This window comes from Zalophus californianus, chromosome 3 (genome assembly GCF_009762305.2).
Source record: "Zalophus californianus isolate mZalCal1 chromosome 3, mZalCal1.pri.v2, whole genome shotgun sequence".
NCBI classification, from domain to species: Eukaryota; Metazoa; Chordata; class Mammalia; order Carnivora; family Otariidae; genus Zalophus; species Zalophus californianus.
In genome coordinates, this window is record NC_045597.1 from 74,637,641 (window position 1) to 74,658,307 (window position 20,667).

Genomic DNA, 20,667 nt, shown 5'->3' on the forward strand with positions numbered 1-20,667 from the left:
TGCAACATCCCAGACCTAATGAAATCACAATTTCTGGGACAAGGACTTAGGCATTAGTATCTTTAAAACTCCCTGGGTGAACCACTGCTGTATGAAGCAATAATTCTCTAATTTTTGTTCATGACGACTTACCATCTAAAACCCCAAACTGCGGGGCACCTGGGTGGCTCAGTTGGTTAAGCAACTGCCTCCAGCTCAGGTCATGGTCCCAGGGTCCTGGGATCGAGCCCCGCATCGGGCTCCCTGCTTGGCAGGAAGCCTGATTCTCCCTCTCCCACTCCCCCTGCTTGTGTTCCCTCTCTCGCTGTATCTCTCTGTCAAATAAATAAATAAATAAATCTTAACAAAAAAAAAAAACCCCAAACTGCAATTGCTCATGAGTTCTATTTATCCCATATTCACCAAATACTAGAAATTGAGAGAAACGTTTTAAATATTTATTAAATCACTGAAAAGGACAAAATAAATTCATTATGTGCTAACAAACGTATCTTCAAGGAAATAACCCTTTTTCTCAAGACAAAAAACTACTGGCACCATTATATTTTTTATAAGTTCCTTTAATGTCTGGCTTAAAAGGAGGAAGCTGGATTTTCATATCTGCTTTCTGAATTCATTCCACTGTGATACACTGTTTTGACTGCTGTGTATGAAGACAATTCATTCTTACCCAGATACCTACTTGGAAAGAGGAGTGTTTAATAGTCTTTTCAGGTAAGTGTGGCTCTGTCACATACCCTCTGAAAAACCCATTGTATGCTCTGAAATAATGAGAGTAAAAAGGGCAGGTAATCTTTTAATATGATTATGAAAATAAACATGACCTCGACGACCCCTTAAAAGGTCCTGGAAACCCCCAGGAGTCACCATACTATACTTAGAGAACTGCGGGTATAAAGTATAAAAGAAAGGAGGAGTAATGAGGTCTGCCGCTGTCAGAGACTTTACAGAAAGGCAGGACTTCCACTAGAAAAATCAGACGGGGGGGAGAGGGGAAGAGCGGGCTCAAAGACCACGTTGATTTTCACAGAAAAGATTAACACTTAAAAGTGAACTGGATAAAAACTAGATGCTAGCTGAAAAGGGAAACTATATCCAAACACCAGTACAGTACACATGGGATATATAAAATAAATCCAGCTTTTCAAAGAAATTCCAGCTTGAAGGATTATCACAAAGCGGACCAATCCAGAGAACCACCATCGAGGTCATGAAATAGGGCACTGCCAGCACCCCAGGAAGTGCCCTTCATGCCCCTTCTCAGTTATGAATCCCTTCTTCTCCCCGCAAAATAATCACTTTCCTTGTTCCTGATGCCCCTTTAAAATTTTATTTAAGCAAAATTGTACGGTCTGGATTCTGCTATGTCTAGCATCTTCTACTCAACATGAAGTCTGTGAGATTATTACTGCTGTTGCATGCAGCTTCCGTTTTTTTCATTTCTACCACTGAATAACGTACGAACACACCACAACTTCCATAATCATTCCACTGCTGATGAACACTTGGGCTATATCTAGCTGGGGCTATTACAAATGCTACTGTGCACACCAGCACACACGCATCCTGGCACAGTGGTGCACGCACAGCTGTTGAGTGTATGCGCAGAAGACCAATTCTGGTTCATAAGGTATCTTCAACTTCAGCACAAGCCCCACCAGTTCTTCGCCACGTCTGTCCCGATGTACACTCCCTGTAAGGACTGCGTTTCAGCTGCTCCACATTCTCCACACTACGGGCCACCGGTCTTTTCAGTTTTAGCCGACCTGAAGACTGCGGTGCTATCTCATTACTATTTAATCCGCACTGCCTGATTACTGAGTTTAAGCTTCTTTTCGTACCTTCATTGGCTATTTGTACATCTTCTTCAAAAGTGCAAGTTCAAGTCTCTTACCCATTTTTCCATTAGATTATCTGGCTTTCTTATTGATTTCTGCCAGTTCTTTAAATTTTCTAGGTAGGAGACATGTCAGTTCACATGTGATTCAAACATTCTTTCCCAGCCCATGGATTACTTTTATAATCTTAATGGTATATTGTAATAAACAAAAATGCTTAATATTAACTTAGTTCAACTTAGCATCTATTCACTTATAGTCTGTGTCCTGTTTAAGAAAGGTTCTCCTACTCTTAGGCCCTGAGGCTTTTCTATATTATTTTTTACCTTTCACCTTTAGACCTATAGTCTATCTGGAATTGATTTTTGCGTATGATATAAGGTAGGGGTCACATGTAATTTATGGATATCCATCTTAACAATCACACACCAATTATCAAAAAGACCATCCTTTCCAGACTGTTTTGCACTTAACATAATCAAACATCTATATGTGTGTGGGCATCCTTCAGGGCTTTCTACTCAGTTTCATTAATCATGTTTGCCTACACTTATACATGTTAATACCACACTGCTTAAATACTATAGCTTTATAATAACTCTTCATATTGGATAAGGCCAGGTATTTGTCATTCTTCAAGAGTGTCTTGATACTCTTGGCCCTATATTTTTCCATATAAATTTTAGAAACAGTCCATTTCCACTGCTTCCCACCAAAATTTTCAGGCTATGGATACTCTTGGCCCTATATTTTTCCATATAAATTTTAGAAACAGTCCATTTCCACTGCCTCCCACCAAAATTTTCAGGCTATGGTCTAGGATTGGACAGAGTCTATGTACTGATTTAGAGAGAACCGACACTGCCATAATATTGTCTTTCATTTCATGAACATGATATAGTCTCCCTTTATTCACCTTTTCCTTAAATTCTTTAAATATTTTATAGTTTCCTACATAAAGGTATTATAAATTTCTTGCTAGTTCTAGTCCTACATACTGGGATCTTTGTAATTTCATTTTCCAATTGCTATAGAGAATTGAGCAACCATGCTAAACACACTTCTAAAGTCCAATGACTTTGGATGTTTCTATATACACAATAGGACTACTTACATATATTGAATTGTTTTCTTTTCTTCTAATTCTTAAACCTTTATTTCTCTTATCTTACTGCAATGGCTAGAACCTAGAACCTAGCATAATGGTGAATAAATAAGAAGCATCCTTATTTCACTCCCAATTTCAGAAGATAAGCATTTCATCATTTAACACCATTAATATATTTGCTGTCCTTGCAGATACTCTTCCTAAGATTATTCTTTCCTAGTTTGCTTAAGAGTTTTTCATCATGAACAGATGTTAAATGAGTGTTTTCTGCATCTAATGATGATGGTATAGTTTTTCTCCTTCATTAATATGGTGAGATCTATTTGATTTTGAATATTAAATATTTATTCTAGAATAAATGCAAAATGCTCATATTATACCCTTTAATACTGATAGATCTAATTGTCATTTTTAGGGATTTTTTAATGTTCATGAATGACACTACCCTGTAAGTTTTTTTCTTGTAACATCCTTGACAACATTTGATACTAAGATTATGTTTGCCTAGCAAGACTTCCAGTCTTAGAAGACTTTGGCCACCTGATTTCAAATCTCACCTATACATCCTCCCTCCAAAACATCTATAAGGAGAGCAAAAAAATCCACACATGACCCATGCCTTCACACATTAATAGGAGGCAGAGTACAATAGCCTTCAAATAACCTGGAAGTAGAGAAATAAACTGCATTCCAACAGAGCTTCCACCATACAGCATGGCAAGCCTATGGGTGGAGAGAACAGGGCTGGGGAGATTAAATGTTCTGTAAAATAGAGTAGAGATATGTGGAAGATTTAAATGACCCCCAACCCTCTGAAGAAAAAAAAAAAAGTGTTGAGTCACTGAACACAGATCAAGACTTAGTTCACAGAACTGGCTGGCTACAGGAAAGGGGCTTGAAAGTGATCAGAACCAGAAGTTGCAGCCTTGGAGAAGCAATGCTTGTGAGGGAGGGTCATTATCTAGAGAGAGTGGCACTTCTTGGAGACATGGCAGAAAAGGGAAAGAAAGAAAGAAAAGAAAAACTAAGGAACTGCAGAAATGAAAGCAAAGTAAGACAAGTCATCCACCCAACAAAACTAACATCATTCAAAAGGAACTTCGGGGAAGAAACAACTGGAAAGAATGCTCTCCAGCCAAAAAACCTACTCACAAAATAAACAGGGATTCAAAAAAATAAAGCCCATACCCACACAAAACCGCTATAGGAAAACAAAATGTAAATCAAAGCATTTCACTAATAAAACTTCTCCCCCCACCAAAGCAGCCATGAAACCAAAGAAATCTGTAACACAACACTCAAAACTGAACTAAATATCCTCCAACAAGCACATACGAATCTAATACAGAAACTGGGAACAGAAATGGTGTGAAAAAGAAGTGAAACAAAAGCAAACTGAACTTATTTAGAAATTTAAAAAAATCATACTACAAGAGATTGAATTAAAAGGTGCCAAAAGGAGAATAAATTCAAATGAAAATTTAATGAAAGGCATTGAGAAAAAATGAGAAAACCACCAAAAGAAAAAGATAAAGAAATGAGTAGGCAGAAAGGAAGCGAACGAAACAAAAAACAGGCAAAGAAAGTCAAACATCATGTAACTGAAGATACACATATTCCAATGTACATATACTCTAGACTCTGGGAAAAGATATTTAACATATTGAAAGAGAATATTTAAAACAATAATCCAAGACAATTTTCTGGAAATAAAAAAAGACTTGAAGCTATACACTGAAAGAGCCAACTGGGGAAAACTGACCAAGAACAAGAAACTCTAAAATGTACCCTAATAAAACTGGAAGACTTTAAGATACAAAAAATACAAAAAAGATAACTTACAATATCAGGAAGTCAGACGTACACAAAAGTAGCAAATCATTTTTAAGAAACTTAAGGGAAAAAAGCAAAAACAAGGTTTTTATGTCCAACCAAGCTGTCCTTTAACTATCAAGGCCTTGAAAAATACTCGAACAAGCAAGAACTCACAAAATACTTACAGGTGCACCCGTCCTGATCACCCTTCTCAACTCAGGATCATCACCTGCATCACAGACACTCCGGAACGACTTGAGAGACTATTTTCTCAGTTTTTGCAAAGTTACACAACTAATACACTTCTAGACGCCAGGAAAGAAGTCACTCTGTTACGTTCAATAGATGCATTATGGCTTGAACTCCATCTAATAAAAAAGGCAGTTAGTTAGACTGGGGCTGGAGGCAAAGGTGGTGATAAACAAGTGACACATTAGAAACTTGAACACACAACATCTCGACTTTGGGGCTTTCGAGACCCTGGCCTTATGGGTTCCAACACCCGGGGCTGATGGACCATGAGCTGCGGGTGCAGAACATGTGCTCTCTTCTTCAACCTCTGCAGGAGGGTAAATCTAGAGCTTCATTATAATGTATTTACATTGTGGTTTCAACCCCCATGGGGGAAGATGGCCATGACAGTTCCAGCAAAAACCTTGTAGGGTCAAAAACTCCCCCTCCTAACCAGTAGGAGGAGTCCCTTAGATGATTGGAAACAACCTCAGTCCCTTGCTATGACCCATAACCTTTGCAAACATGAAAAAAACACCACTAACCCCACTGCAGTTGCCACTTCTGAGCCTGCCCACTCTCCCATCTTGAGAGTACATTATCCTTAATAAACTGCTTTGTGCTTGCTACTTTCCTTCTGACTGTCTTTATTCAAGTATGAGTGCATATCCTCACGGTAAATCTCTCATGGGGAATCTAAGAACTGAGACCTCCATTCACACAAAGCAGACTCTCCCACGGGTAACAAAATGACTGAAGAAATTTACACAAAAGGACTGATGAAGAAGGGAACAGTTTATGTATTCAACTGTAGAACTAAAACTAAAAACAAGACTGGGGTCATGGGCAGAAGAATGGTATATAAACCTATATTATGACAAAGTAGAATATTGCAACTGAAATAATGGGAAGATAAAAGAGAAAGAAAAAAAAAACAGAAAAAATCACTATTATATAGGTAACAGGTGAGAATCAAAAGATGCCATTTAAAGGTGACACAGAAGATAGTAAAAGGACAGATTAAAAAGTGGGAAGGGGATTAAAGGTACTACAAATGTATATACCTGAGAAATAACCACTAGAACAAAACTTAGTCCTTTCTAGATACGAAAATAAGTTTTTTTTATTAAACTCAAGGAAAATACACCTAATAATGAGTGAACACAGTATGATACAGACAATAATTATATCATAGATAATAACAGTTAAAAACAAATATATCAGGTATTACAATAAATGTGAATGAGCTTAACTTGCCTACTTAAAAAATCTTCAAACTTGCTTAGAGAGCAAAGGCCAACTCTATGCTGTACATATGAGAAGACATATTTAAAAGGCAATGATTCAAAAAGGCTAAAAATAAAGGGACGCACAAAAACTTATCAGGCAAATGGAAGCAATTAGGTTGCAATCATACCAGACAAAATAAAATTTAAGACAAAAAGTATTCAAATGGATAAATGCTAAAAGCTATTATTTCACAATGAAAAAAATGCAATTAACATCTGTAAAAGAAATAACAGAAACTATAATGAATCCAAGAAGAAAGAAATAGAAACCCTCTATAAATAAGAGACAGACACCACTCAGTACACAAAACAGGTCAAGGGAAGAAAAATAAGTAAGGACTAAAAGTAAATGATCGTGGGGCACCTGGGTGGCTCAGTCGGTTAAGCATCTGCCTTTGGCTCAGGTCATGATCCCAGGGTGCTGGGATTGAGCCCCACTTCCGGCTCCCTGCTCAGCGGGGAGTCTGCTTCTCCCTCTGTCTCTGCCCCTCCCCCACGTGTGTGTGTGTGTGTGTGTGTGTGTGTGTGTGTGTGTGTGTGTGTGCGCGCGCGCGCGCGCGCGCGCACGCGCTCTCTCTCTCTCTCAAATAAAAAAATAAAATCTTTTTTAAAAAAGTACCTAGAATAGTCAAATTCATAGATAAAAAGGAGAATGGCGGCTGCCAGGAACTGGGGGAAGGGAAGATGGTGAGTATTCAGTTGGTCCAGAATTTTGGTATGGGGAGATGAAAATACATAATTACCTCCAAAAAGGCTGAAGAAGCCCTTGACAAAATTCAACATTCATTCCTAATTTTGAAAAAACATCTCTTGAATAAATAGGAATGGAGGAATACTCCTTAACATGACTTTACTGAGAGTGAGAGAGAGAGAGAGAGAGAGAGAGAGAGAGAGAGAGAGAGAGTATGGGAGAGCAGGAGCACCAACATCCTACTGGGTCAAAACCAGAGGCAGTCCACTAAGGCCAACAACCAAGAAAGGATGCCCACCACCTCTTCTACAATTTAACACTGTTCTGGAGGCATTCACCAATATAGTCAGACCAGAGGAAACAAAAGACACAAACAATGGAAAAGGAGAAATAAAATTCTCTACTAGCTGATGACATGACAGTAAACCTGGAAAACCAAAAAAATTAATGGTGAAAATAACTCAAGAAAGAGAATTCAGGAAGGCAGCAGTATATAAAATTAACAAACCAAAAAAAATAGCCTTCATATACACAAATAATAACTGGTTAGAATGTGTAATGGAAGAGAAAACTCCATTTAAAACAGCAACAGAAAAGAATACAAATTTAACAAGAAATGTTCAAAACTTACATGAAGAAATCTACAGATTCACACATTCCTAAAAGGCACACAACGTGAGACTTCAGGATCCACCATTCTTGGTTGAGACATCACAACTTTATCAGGTTGTCAGTTCTCCCTAAATTAATTTATAAATATAATGCAATTCTAACAAAAATTACTCAGAAGCTTCTTTATGGAGCTACACAAGTTGACACTCAGTTAACATCGAATAGGAGGAGCTAGCGAAGGAGAACTAGCCCCACCAAATATAAGAATAAAGCTCCATGATTAAAACTGTGGTAGTAGCACCTGAATAGGCAGACAGACCAAAGAAATGTTACAGAAAATCCAAAAATAGACCCAACCTACATATAGAAATCTAATATATAACAATGATGGCACCTCAAATGACTTGAGCAAAGATGGATTTCATAAATGTTGGGACAACTGAACAGCCATTTGGAAGAAGATAAAATTAAAGCCATTCCTAATATCACAGACCAGAATAAACTCCAACTACAGCAGAAATCTAAACGTAAAAAATGAAAGCTACCCAAGTTCTCAAATCATTGGTGTAAGGAAAGGTTTTCTGACCTTGACTTAAAATCCATGCCCAAAAGTTATATGTGATTTTTCGACTGCCCAGGGGTCAGCACCCCTAACCCCCATGTTAAGGGTCAACTGTACTTCCTCTGGGTTTAGTCTGCTGTTCTTTTCTTAAATTCTTGAGATGCATGCACGGATCACTGACTTTTTTTCAGTCTTTCCTCTTTCCTAAAACACATTTACAGCTATAAACTTCCCCCTAGTACAACTTTAGCTGCACCCCACAAATTTCGATATGCAGTATTTTTATATTAATTCTGATAATTTTATTCTGTCAATATTTTAAAATTCCCATTGTAATTAATGTATCTTCTATGACTATGGATTATTTAGAAACAATTTTTTGTTGTTGATTTTACTTTAACTTAGAGAATACTGTTCTGTTTGACTCCAGTCCTTTGAAATATCCTGAAACTTGCTTTTATCCCACAAGCTGACAGCCTGGGTGAATGTCCACACACATTCACCATAAATAGTGTGTATTCTGCAGTTGTTAGGGGCAATATCTAGCCATGCAAGGCAAGTTTATTAATTGTGCCGTTCAAATCTTCTACATCCTTACTAAAGTTTGTTCACTCTGATACAAGGGTAGTGTAAAAAGATAATAACTCCCTCTATGACTGTGCCTGTATCTCTTTCATCTCCCTATTTCTCTTAAAGCCTGTATTATAATCACTAAAATTCTCTTCAGATGATCTAGACACTCTACGAAAGAGAACAGAAAGGTGAATAACCTTCTCAGCACCAGTAAAAATGGCAGCAACTTTTTCAGCCAATTATTTTTTAAAATGGGTTCATACCACCTATCTGAAAAATAAAAATCATTGTTATAGACATCCTCCAAGGTTTCACTGGGTCAGATCTAATAACTCCAGACAGCAGATCAATTTGTTTAATTACTCAGAGGTATATTTTGCAACTAATGCATGCTGCTGGGCTCCTGGGAAAGGTTAGCAATGCTCCACAGTACATTCCATAGATAAATTACTATGACTTTTCTACAGTTTTTCTGGACCAATTTTGGACCTGCTCTCTGACAGAGATGGCAAAGATCACCCCTGCCCCTTCAGCACCCACTGCATTGTATCCCATCGAGGCCCAAGGCAATCTTAGGATCACTCTCCCACAGTGCTCCAGACAGCAATTGTTCCAATCGGAAACCCACTGCCACCTCTGCCTGAGGGCAGAATCTCTGGCGATCTGTCTGTGCAGTCCTTCCAAGAATCTCAGAGCTGGGGTACAGAATGGGCACCCATTCCAATCAGTCTTCATCAGTGTCCTCCTATTTTCTTGGGAGGTCGGGGTGTCATCTCCCACTTGGATCAAGCACCCCTCCTATGCAATCCTGGGGCACCTTTTGCTTCCCCATCTATAGCTGTACGCCACGGTGATATTTCTACATGTTTTTGTCAGCTGTTACACTATCAGCCCCTCAAGGAAAGGAATCATTTGATTCATCTTGATATCCTCAGCATCTAGCAACGCCTAGCAGGCAGACATACTCTCTTTATACTCTCTTTTTTGTCCCCTACAATCTATTCTCTACACTGCACTCCTAGTGATCCTTTTAAAATCTAAGTCAAATGGTATCATGTCCCTGCTCAAAAACTTGCAATGGTTTTCCAACTCACTCAGGATAAAATCCAAAGTGCCACCATAGTCTCCTGGACCCTACACGATCTGGCCCTTTATTATCTCTGAACCACACACACACACACACCACTTACTCATACTACCCTCTTACCACCTCAAGGGCCTTTGCACTTGCTGTTCCTCCTTCCATAAGGCTCTTTGCCAAAATATTTGCCTGACTGGCACACTCCTTCACCTCATCACACCTCTGTCAACTGTCACCTGATACCTTCCCTGACCACACTATGACAAATGGCAGTCCCTGATACTCTCTCCTCTTGCTTCTTTATTTTCTCTACAGCCCGTATCACTACATATATTTATGTCGTTTACTTATTATCTTTTTCCCCTGCACTAGAATGTGATCTCTGTCAGAAAAGGCAGAACCTCACCCTCTAGAACAGGGGTTGGGATTTTTTGCTCTGAAGAGATGGTGAATATTTTGTACTTTGCAGTTTAGACAGTCCCTGTTGCAACTACTCAGCACAAAAGCAGCCACAGACAATACATAAATGAGTCGGCAAGCCTGTGCTCCAATAAAGTTTTCTTTACAAAATCAGGCAAAAGGCCAGGTTTGGCCCAAAGGCTACTGTTTACCAACCCCTGTTCTAGAACAAACTTCGCATGCAGTACATTGACTTTGAATTAATCAATCATTTCTCCATTCTTGGTCTCTAAGGCTACCTTTAATTGACAACATAAAATACCAGCATTCCAACTTCATCAGAGAAGATAACTCCAAACCAACTTCTATAAACCTTTTATCAAAAAATCTATTTAAAGCTAATAATATTCCTGAATAGCTACTTTGACAGATATGCAATGTGTTCATTCTTACCCCTAGAAAGTACATAAACCATGTTAGTTTGACCATCTGCAGAAATGTTTTAATTAAGTTGTGTTTTAACTTCATGTTAAATCAGAAAAGAATCAGCCTCATAAAAACCACGATCTAGGCGTGCCTGGGTGTCTCAGTCAGTTAAGTGTCCAACTCTTTTTTTTTTTAAGATTTTATTTATTTATTTGAAAGGGAGAGTGAGTGAGAGAGAGAGAGCACGAGCAGAGGGAGGAGAAGCAGATTCCCCGCTGAACAAGGAGCACGACATGGGACTCGATCCTAGGACCTTGGGATCATGACCCGAGCCCAAAGCAGTTGCTTAACCAAATGAGCTACCCAGGCGCACCAAGTGTCCAACTCTTGATCTCAGCTCAGGTCTTGATCTCAGGGTCGTGAGTTCAAGCCCTGCGATGGGCCCCATGCTAGGCATGGAGCCTACTTAAAACAAAAAAACAAAAAATAAAAACCACGTTCCATGTGCTGCACATCACTCACTACAGCTTTCCATGTAACCAATACAAAACCCCGGGTGTGAGTTCAGGGACCATATTAAGGAAAGGAAACTGGTATGTTTTCTATGGATGACAAAACTACAGCATAGAGCTGAAGATGTTTCCCCTTTTTTTGGCCATCAGGGCACTCAACCAAGTTCTAGTCTGCAGACTGGTTACGTCACCAGTATCTACGTCTTCTCTTCTCAGGGGTTCAGAGCCAGCCTACGTTTGAGTACAGCCAGTGGGATGAGAAGTGATGTGTGCTGGCCAATAAAGCCTCCCACAGGACTTGGCTCTCTCCCTACCCACCTGCTGAACTGAGCAGGAGGAAGTTCCCACTTTCTATTGGAGGCTGAGTCACAAGTGGAAAAAGCTTGACTACCACAATGGCCCTGTGGAAGACCACCCCATGAGGACCCCAACACTAAGCTTCACATGGATAAGCAACAGATGTTTTTGTGTGCTCAGTCACTGAAACCTTGCATGAGTAAAGCACTTAGCTCTCTACAACTAAAACACTGACCTGGGAGGCTGGAACCTTGTTCAAAGAATAGGTTTTATTGTTTTCATTCATGATCTTCATATAGCTTTAATTCTCATTACTTATATTCAGCTCCATTATTATGCATATTTCTTGTTAGCTAATTCAAATCTTTATGTAATAGGGGACAAGGGACAAGCCTCCACTGTTTGTGTTCAGTAAAACAGTAAGCATCTCAAGCAACAAAAATCTCAATAAACATTTTGGATAAACATGTATTTGGATAAATATAAACATTCAAACAAAACCCTATTTGTAACTTTAACTTACACAGTCGAATAAACTGTATCAGGGTCCAGAAAGAAAGAATGCCCGGCAAATACTAAAATGCAGGGCAATATATTTTGTCTCAAATGGAATCTGACAATCATTAGAAACCAAATAGCCTAAGAAATGAAACCACACATTTCTAAACTCCTATCTAGGAAGAATAAGTAACCATAAATGTAACTTAAGAGAAAAATTGTTCTAACCCCTGTAAATACCTAATCCCTACATAATTCTATCAAGTGATGCTATGAGGCTTTGTTTTTTTTTGCATTTTTGAATATTATGGAAAAAACTAGACATGTCAGAAATGGAAGAACTTTTTAGTCTATGTAATGTAAAAGACAAACAGTGTATGAGTTATGAAAATTTTAACTATAACTCAGGTATGAATTTCATTATCATTGACAAGCCTTGCAATCATTCAATATTATAACGCCAGCTTTTAAAAAGGAGTAATGTTTTGGGGAACCTGGGTGGCTCAGTCGGTTAAACGTCCTTCTCTTTATCTCAACTCAGATCTTGATCTCAGGGTTGTGAGTTCAAGCCCCTGTGTTGGGCTCCATGCTGGGCACAGAGCCTACTTTAAAAAAAAAAAAAGGTGGGGGGGGTAATGTTTTAATAATCTTCCTCCCTGGGATATCTCAAAGGACAATTCACATTTTAGTAAAGCCTTTCGAAACAATGTTGTTTGCAGTGTGTAATTAAAATCTGAAAACAGGTGACTGGGGAATTTACGGGTTTCTGGGCATTTCTGGTTTTTAAATCAAAAACCAGGATAATTAACTCTAAAAGATGTACAGAACAGGAGATAAATACTATGGAAAACCAAGAACCAAGATAGGTTTTAAATTCTATAGGTTTGCTTATAAACAAAATCTGTTTTTCTCTTTCTATTGAAAATGAGCATGTATCCTACCCTGAAAAACTACCATCCTTCCCCCCAAAATTAATACCTTACTTTTGAAGAAAGGGAAGGCACTTCTGTTTGTTCCTCCTCATTTTAAGCTGTGAAAAGCCTCTCTCAGAATGTCAGAATGATACACATATAACATAAGCTGCTCCCTCTCTTTCTTGCCACTCTTCAGGTTAAAGTCATCCCTCTCCTGGACTAGATACCTCACCCCCTAAGTGTTTGGACACTGTTCCTTCCATGTACCACAGGGAGCAATTTAAATCTATGAACCTCTCCATAAGTGTTCATTCTAAACAGCATAGAATATGGCCCCGCCAAGAGTTACAAAGTCAATTCAGAGCTGAACTGTGCCTAGGTAATAATTCTAACACAGGACTCCATTACAAAATGTACCTATTTTGAGGGGCTGAAAACAAAAGTGTGACATTAGTAGGGCAAAATGACTCAGCCCAGGTTTTTAAAATTACATAGTAGTGACAGCGTTCTGCTTATTCTATGGTCCTGAATCAAAACACGGGACAATTAGGCAATGAAAAGATATTTGTTGAGTATCTACTATGTGCAAAGAATACACCATTTCTTCCATTTAGCTGATAAAATATGGCCACATGGATTCTTAGTTCATTCAATCACATCCATACTTTTATATTGCAATATAATTTCACTGAACTGCTCGTGTGCACGAAATGAATAACAGCACTCAATGAAAGGAGCCAGATGAGCTAAAATGGAACCGCAGCAGCATGGTAATAAAATCTTCAGCATGCACTGGAGCACAACTTTAAAAATCCAATACGGCTTCCAATCACTAATAAAAGGAAGTACTCAAGGACCAGAGATCACAAAGGCTATGGGAAAATGGCCAGTTGGAGGGAAGGAGGCACTGAGTGTTATCACTGGCCCCTACGGTTATGACCCAAATAACAGTGTGCACGTGACCACCATGTCTAAGAGGTTACTTAACAAAGCTGGAACACATCTACTAAGTGCTGGCTGTATACAAGGCACCATGCTGTCTGGTGCCTGCCCACAAGGAGTTTATAGTTAGCAAGACAATTTACCTCTGCTTTCCCTCTCTAGGTTTTGAGAACAGGAGCTTGGTCCTATCAACACTGTTATCACCAGTAACTAGAATGATCCGTAGTAGGCATTCAAACATGCGTGGACCGACAGCAAAGAACCATAAGGCAAAAACTAAAAGAAAAATATTAAAATAAATGAAACTCTGAAAAAGTGCAAGAATATACAATACAGCAGAAGACATCTTTAGATCAATTTCAAGACCATTGCTCCGAGAGGTCAGAGGGCACCTTAAGAACAGGCCCAAGGGAAAACTCTATAAGCAGAAAGTCTCTGAGAAATGATCCCATATACTGAGCTCAGAGCTGAGATCCAGAAGCTCCTAGTAGACCTGAAAGAGGAGAAATTACCCTGGGATATTCAAGATGTTTAAGTTAAAAGAAAAAAAAAGTCAACAGACGAAAGGAGCTAACCTCGAAGAGAAGAGAAGAGGGGAGGCGCAGATCCAAGGAGAAGAAACAAAGCAGGGTGGCTCCAAAGATTAAGGGCGAAATCTGAGTATGGAAAAATTATCCTAATCTAAGGACATCTGCTAAGATAGGAGGATGAGCTCTTGCGCAAAACAAACAAAACTGACTTTGAGGTAAGCACCAAACACTGACAGTAGAAGGCGGGCACTCGGAAAGGAAAACAGGGTAGCACAACCACAGACAACATGACCTTCAGGGGGGACCAGGACCTGGCAAAAGGCACGGCTTTGCCCAGAGCACCCTCCCTGAGAAGGACCCATGAGTCCTAGGGAAAGCATGTCTTAAGGAGAAGAAAAAAAAAGCATTCTTTTAAAAAAAAGTTAATAAAGTCACTGTTAAAAAAAAAAAATTCACCCTGTACCAGATGTCCCTCTCTAGTGAATGCCCTTCTTTCCTCCTGATAACCAAGTTTTAGAAAGCACTGCACACCCTGACTAGCTTCCTCACCTGAGTGCCATTCAGTCCTTAGTCCACAGAAGTAAGGCTCCTGTTATGAAAACCAGTAATTAGATCCTAGGGCTAAATCCAATGGAAACTTTGGAACCACTATCTGGATCTCTGGCTAGCTAGCACCCCTCCCTCTTGGTTCCTTAACATGCTCAAATCCTTCCATTCAAAAAAAAAAAAAAGTACCCCCCCCCCGCTTTTACCCAGCCTCCTGGAGCCACCCTTCACCACCACCACCCTTCTTAAGAGTTGTCTACACACAGGCACCGCTTCCTGGCTCCCACTATTAAACCCTCTGGCCATCCCGCTCATGTCCCCCTCACTGCATCACCACTGCCACCACCTATAGTACTAGTAACTTCTTGGCTGTTAGCATCCCTCTTTGTTGATGTTGTCTTGGACCATGGCTTCTAAGACACCATTCATGCCCCTCTCCCCGCCACACACAACTGTCCTCCTCAGTCTCACTGTGGGAGCCTGTTCTCCCCTGCGTATCTTTTGAACACAAAAGTTCCTCAGATCACATTCTACACCACTCCTTTTCTCACTCTGTACATGCTTCTTGAATAACTTCGTCCACTCCAACAGCCTCCATTAACAAATAGAGGCAAAGGCAGAGGTTCCAGAACTTCTCTGTTCACTGCACCCTTAGTGTCTCAGGCCAAAAGAAATGCCTGAGTAACTGAATCATTGGATAAGTTCAAATACCTTAAGTACTTTTTTGCCCTAACAACTTATTACCCATTTTTTAAAAGCACACTTCAAATGAGAGAAAATGAGTATCTTTATGTCATTAAATAAAGCACAGGTACAGTTTCTGAAACATTGGAGTTGGACTGGATATCACCTCACTCATTTCCTGTTCCACACTGATTTTCACATGGAACGCAACCACTGAACACCTCGCCCTACAAACATACCATCAAAAGGAAGGCAGCACAACGGACAGTAGAAACTGTTGACTACTTGGAGCTAGTATTTCCCACAGGGTTGGACAGATGTTATGTACTGCTGAGCTTCCTTCTCCAATTCAATATCTTGCAGTCTCCCTGTGAGTTCACTACATCACGTCAGCACACAGTTTGGGAACTACAGTGCTAAGGACCCTTGGATGGCTGTCTCCAGTCCACACATCCCCCGACAGCCAGATCCCTAGTGTAGTCAACTAAACACTATGTCCCACGGCCACCAGAAACTTAACAAGGCCAAGTGCACCTGCCTTTTTATTCTCCAAATGGCTACAGCTCCCTAAGAAAGGCACCATCGCCAGCTAGGACTCGGGACTGCCCTGAACTCCTCCCTCTAACTCCCCCAACGCACATACAACCCCCAGCCAACAACCATGGCCCAGCAACCCCACCTCCTCGACTTTCTCACCTTCCACACTTGCTCCCTTCCATCCATTCTCCAAAGGGCAAATCTGATCATGCCCTTTTGCTTCAGAATTCTGCAACGGTCTCCTTTTGCCTGTAGAGGAGTCCTAACTCCTTACAACAAGAATCACAGGACCCTCGATGGCCTGGCCCCTAGTCACTTCTCCTGTCTCGTTTCTTGCTGCTTCCCCGCCCTTCTGCATGTGGCCGCACCACCATTCATTTTCAGTTGCTCCAATGCACCATCTCTCTGACAGCCTTTAACGAGCCTCTCCACGACCCCGACTCTGACCAATTCCTTCTCACGTATTTCTCTGGGAGGCTTTTCTCATCTCTCTGAATAGTCCCTAAGCTTGGGTTTGCAGTCATCCTGTGAGCTCCTCTAGCTGACCCCTTTCAGAGCACGTACCATACACTGCACTGTAAACCGATGGTTAAAACTATCCAAGAACCCAGCTGAACAGGCGCTGAAAGAGGCATCTGTCTTGTTTATCTTTGCATCCCCAGCACATAGGATAAACTCTGAAGCACAGCGAATGAATAAAGCAAGCGAATGAACGGACTAGGTCATTCATGTGATGCTTCACATCCTTCTCTGCTTACTAACTCCATCACAGCACTGATTGCACTGTGCTGAAATTGTCTCAGCAGACTCTCAACATCTTGAGAGCTTTTATCTCTTATTTCTGCAATCCCAGTATCAAAATAGTACAGGTACTTAGCAAGCATCCACTAAATGGCTTCTGAAGAAAAAATTCTGGAAGGCCACACCCCACCGTATTAGGTGTGTTACCTCTGGAGAAAGAACCAGGGCAGGGCACCAATAAGAGCAGAAAAAGAGAACTGGGACTTGTTACTCCATGTACCTCCATAGTGATACTCCGTTTATTTTATAATATGCCTTGTTTAGGTATGACTGGTATACAGTATTCCTGCAGTACCAGCATAAAGTGTATCCTGTGTAAAGAACCAGCCCTGAAGAACACATGGACTGCAAGCAGCATTGGGCTCCAAATGCTCAAGCGCAGGTCCTAAGAAAACTTGACCTTAAAGAGGAAAACTGGCTTCTAAGAAAAAAGGACTGAGAAGGTGAGCATCTAAGTCTGTACAGCAATGTGGAGGCCATCCCAAGAAAATATAAGAAATGACAAGAGCATACAAGAGGAAAATACAGTCTGTGATTATTCTTCAGAGAAAGTTCTGGGAATTCTAAACGGAGACAACTTGTACTGGTCGGCTAGTACATACAATTCTTTTAATACTTAAAATAAGCAACTGTTTTAATGGTGGAAACATTCCAAAAACCAAAAGGTGACTTGCCACATGCAGGTTACTCTGGGAAGTGTAAAGCAGATCTACAAAGACACGCTGAGAATTGACAAGAGGCTACAGCATTGGCATGACCACTTAGCAAAGTGCATTCCACCTTTATTTTCAGAATTTTTAAAAATAGTGTAGCACATCATTGACTATTAGGTCATAAATTTTAAGAGAACAGATAAAACAATGCTATAAAGCAACTTCATGTCAGCAACTGGAAGTAACAAGAACGCTTTTTCTATGTAGATAGTTCCAGAACAAGCTTCTTTTCACTGTTTGAAGACAACAGGGAATACAGGTCAGACTGTAAATACATAAAGTCAAACTTCCTAACCTAGTGAGCTTTAAACATCCAAAAGGACACAACTTTAGTGAATACAAATTAAGATCTTCAAAAATGAAGAAAAATGAGCACTATGCGGACGCTATTAGAAAGGAGACCAGACACAGTAAGAACTGCCTATGGGAAAGGTCAACCCCCGCTTTCCTTTGTTTAATCTCTCAAGTAGATAAAGGAAGCAGCTTTCAAGAATCACTGCATTGTTTCACTGCTAGAAAAGGAAAGTTGAGTAAAGCATATGCAAAAAAGAAGCAACCGAGGTTCAACAGAATTTGCCCTAGAGGCAAAAGAAAAATAAGTCAATTATAACACTTTGAACTTAAGTTTTGAGAGAGACGGAGACATTTTAAGGTTTAGACAAAACTAATTTTTAAAATGAGAAGTATTTCAAATGCTTAGCCCCTCCCCTCATAAAACGTGGACTCTGGATCTTAAAAATTTCATGCCCCAGCATGCATTTGATTTGGACAGTCACAAAGCAAAAACGGACCTTTCAAATTTCGGTGTTTTAAAAACTCAAAAATTATTGCTGGTAGAAGTGCGAATAAAACTGATTCCCAAATGAGAAAAGAATTCCTAATACGCCCAATAGCGGTTAAGAAAATGAGATGCTCCCATTCATCCGTATAAGCCCATCGCTTAGCTTCTTAATAATTAAGAACTCTACTCTCCGCCACGGAACTATCCCTTGCAGAGAGGCTAAACCAAGAAGAAATCGCCATTGCCTTTAAGTACCACAGACGGAGAGGGGAAGGTTTTCCACTCGCTGGAGCTCCCGCGCGGAGGAGGGCTAGAGGCCAGGCGCCGCGGCCCCCGCCCGCCGCGCAGGGAAAGTCTCCCGGGTATGATCCATGCGGGCGAAGCGGCTCCCGGGTGCGCAGCCTTCTCCCCTCGCCCTGCAGCGCGCTCCTCGCCGGCTACACTACCCCTGTCCTGAGCTCGGAGAGCCGAGCCTGGCTGCGGAGGCTGGGAGCCCCGCGGGCCCGCAGCCCCGGGGGAGGGGGGCACCCGGCGCAGAGGCGCGGGGAGGGCAAAGCCGTGGAGAGGGCCCGACCCGGGGCGGCGGACATGCGGGGACTGGGCCACATGAGGACAGGGCGCGCGGAACCGAGGGATGTGAAAGTCCCGGACGCGGAGCAGTCCTAGGCACCGTGCGTGGGACGCGAGTGGAGGCCCGGGCGCCACCTGCGGCCGGGATGGCGGGCGCCTGCCCCGCAGCCCGGGGAGCGCGCGCCGGGCAGCTCCGGGGCCGAGGGCCGGAGGACTGCGCGGGCGAGAGCGGCCGCGGGGTCGGGCCGTGACGGCGGGAAGCCCCAGCCGGCCCGGGAGCCGGCGCGGAGGATGCGGCTAGGCTGCAGGGCAGGGCGCGGGGCGGCGCCGCGGCCCGCAGTGGGCCCCGCTGCCCGCCCGAGCGCGCCCGGCGCGATGCAGCAACTTCACTTGGCTACGGGGCTGCGGGGGCCCGGCCCGCGCCCGCCCCTCCCCCGGGGCAGCCGCTCGGCCCGTAGCCAAGCAGCAAGGGGGCCAGGACCGAAGAGTCCGGCCTTCCGCAGCCCGCACTCACCGGTCCGCGATTCCGCCGCCGGCGCCTGGGCTGCGCTCCGAGCTCCATGGTCCCGCCGAGCCGCGGTCGCCTGGCGCCCCCACCCAGCACCACACCGCACGCAGCGGCGCCAGCGACGCCGCCTCCAGCCCGGCCACGGCCGCGGCCACGCCCCCTCCCGGCTGGGGGCCCGGCCGGAGCAAGAGGGGGGCTCAGCGCCGGCTCCACCAACCAGAGGCCTCTCACCAAGCCGCTTCGCCAGGATTGGCGAGCGCCTCAGCCAATGGGGAAACGGAAGAAGCGCGGAGCGTCGGCGCCGAGGGGCGGGGGATTGCGGAGGAGGTGGCTCTCACGATCGGTCCTCCGCCCCCGACTCCGGATGAGGCTTCGGCCCAAGTGCCTGTAGAGTGGAGAGGTGGAGATACTTTGGGCCGAGTTTATCGTAAGGGGCCCTTCCATCACCTTTGCTGACGATGTACCCACTGCAGTCCCTTTGAGTTTCCACCCGTACCCTAACCTTACCTGGGTTTTGAGGGCCCCTGCAAAAACGTCCATCTACCTGTAGGTAGTCAGAGGTCCTGCCAGGTTAAGGGTTCGGGCAACCTTGAGAGATTATACCCATCATCATCTGTTGGTTTATGCCCTTCTCAAATCCGTTAGCATTCTGCCTATTCTCATATCCTTCCACTTCTTTCCTTTTTAATCACCCTATATCCAGTCTCCCTCCACCCCACATGTGAGAAAATTCACAATGCCTATAAACATGACATAACACTGAAACTAAGCCCCGTGGCAATCGAACACAGCCAGGTGGTACTTGATGACTCAGGCGTAAACGTTAAGAGTGGAAGAGGGAAGGTAAGGGAAGGGAAGGGAGGGAAGGGAGGGAAGGGAAGGGGAAGGGGAAGGGAGAGAAGAAAAGAAAGAAAAGCCAAGTATGTTCTCCTAGGTCCTGAAGGAAAGGAGTTTAAAAACATTAGCTAGAAATATTATCTATATTTTGGTTTGCGTGCCTTTATTCTTTTTGATTTACAAGTAAGATCACTATATTGAAAAACTTAAGAAAAAAAAGTTCAAATCCCAATGAAGAGTCCAGGAAAAACTAATACAGGTTGTCTTGCTCTTGTCTGTACAGACGTGTGATAACTGTCCACATCTGTTACATCTAGTTACAGCAACTACAAGCTAGGAAAAATGAATAGCAGTTGCTAACAATATCAGCAA

General features: G+C 42.2%; 1 protein-coding gene across 2 annotated transcripts in view; it reads right to left on the reverse strand.

Annotated features, from left to right (window-relative positions):
• Positions 1-19,602, reverse strand: part of WASF3 (WASP family member 3) — a 133,257-nt gene extending 113,655 nt beyond the window's left edge. For both annotated transcript variants that reach the window (XM_027590820.2, XM_027590819.2), the window contains exon 1: positions 19,465-19,602. The gene's annotated coding sequence lies outside the window, so the exon portion shown is untranslated. The remainder of the gene's footprint in view (positions 1-19,464) is intronic.
• Positions 19,603-20,667: the final 1,065 nt, after the last annotated feature.